The sequence below is a fragment of the Castor canadensis genome, chromosome 16 (genome assembly GCF_047511655.1).
Source record: "Castor canadensis chromosome 16, mCasCan1.hap1v2, whole genome shotgun sequence".
Lineage (NCBI taxonomy): Eukaryota > Metazoa > Chordata > Mammalia > Rodentia > Castoridae > Castor > Castor canadensis.
In genome coordinates, this window is record NC_133401.1 from 6,964,319 (window position 1) to 6,966,048 (window position 1,730).

Below are 1,730 nucleotides of genomic sequence, written 5' to 3' on the forward strand. Positions count from 1 at the left end.
CCAACCTTTTCTTTCTTCTTTCTATTCTCTTTTTTTCTCTTTGTGTCTCTGTCTCTCTCTTTCCCTCTCCCTCTGCCTCTCCCTCTCCTCTCCTTCTCCCTCTCTCTCTCTCTCTCTCTCTCTCTCTCTCTCTCTCTCTCGGGAGGAAACGGAAGGAGGAGCACTTGCTACCACACACAAGACCCTGAATTCCATCTCCAGCACTGACAAGACAGGCGATCTGGTGGGGACCGTGGGCAGGGAGGCCTTCTTTCCCCGTGACCCCCAGCCAGCAGAGCAGTGCTCAGTCTACATGGTTCGCATCACCACCTGCCCAGGCGGGAACAGATGCTGCAGTGAAGTTGAGGATGGGTCCTCCTTGGTCCAGGACTGGAAAATTCACACTCAGGGTTCTGATCCAGCTTCTGTCTCTTCAGGAAGGATGGCCCTAAAGGTGCAAAACATCTTGCTCCTCTTCCTTTACGTCCTGTCTTTCCTCACTGGCCTCCCTGCCAACCTCTTGGCCCTGCATGCCTTCGTGGAGCGGGTCCGCCAGCCCCAGCCTGCACCCGTGCACATCCTCCTGCTCAGCCTGACCCTGGCGGACCTGCTGCTGCTGCTGCTGCTGCCCTTCAGGATCATCGAGGTCATCTATGACTTCTTGTAGCCCCTTGTCATGAGCTCTCACGGGCTTTGGCTTCTACAGTAGCATTTACTGCAGCACGTGGCTGCTGGCTGGGATCAGCTTCGAGCTCTACCACAGTGTGGCCTTCCCCGTGCAGTACAAGCTCTCCCGTAGGCCCCTGTATGGGGTGATCGCTGCCCTGGTGGCCTGGACCATGTCCTTTGGTCACTGCACCATCGTGATCATTGTCCAGTATTTTCCAACCAACAACAAGGGGACTGGTGAGGGTCCCCTCGTCTGCTATGAGAACTTCACCAAAGAGCAGCTAGACATGGTGCTGCCCATGTGGCTGGAGCTGTGCCTGGTCCTCTTCTTCATCCCCATGGTGGTCACCATCTTCTGCTGTTGGTGCTTTGTGCGGATCATGCTCACCCAGCCCCACGTGGGGACCCAGAAGTGCTGGAGGGCCGTGGGGCTGGCCGCTGTGACCCTCTTCAATTTCCTGGTGTGCTTTGGGCCCTACAGTGTGTCTCACATCGTGGGTTTCTTCCAAAAGAGCAGTGAAACTTGGCAGTTGTGCCCAGTTGCTCAGTTCTCTGAATGCTTGCATCGACCCCTTGATCTTCTATTTCTCCTCCTCGGCCGTGCGCAAAGACTTTCACAGAGGGCTACAGAGGCTGCAGAACTGGGGGCACTCACTGTTGGGGGCCAGAGAGCCAGAAACAGGCAAAGAAAATGGTAGTGTAGGCACGGCCAATTCCAGCTTCAGAGAAGAGTAGATGTGCTGACTTGGTGTCACCATTGGGTTGGGGGGAGGAAGGGAAAGACGCTATAAAGGGGAACAATGAATCAGAACTGGGGTGACTCTCTGGTACCCCGCTAAAGAGGCAAAGACTGGTAGTGGTACTGGAGCTGGGGAGGCTCCAGGGACGAGATCTCTAAAGGGGTAGAGGCCTCTACCTGGCCCTGAGTTTGTCACCTTGTCACAAAAGAGAATTTTAGGACACATTGAGGACCAAAGAAGTTTATTAGTAAAAAAAGCAAAGAAAGGGCAGTACAGTACACACCAGGGCATGGACTGAGTAAATCTGATAGCAAATGCTATCAGTGCTCTAACATCGGGGTA

General features: G+C 54.3%; 1 pseudogene; it reads left to right on the plus strand.

The window, feature by feature from the left end:
• Window positions 1-421: 421 nt before the first annotated feature.
• LOC109689426 (free fatty acid receptor 2-like) lies at window positions 422-1,383 on the plus strand (annotated as a pseudogene).
• Window positions 1,384-1,730: the final 347 nt, after the last annotated feature.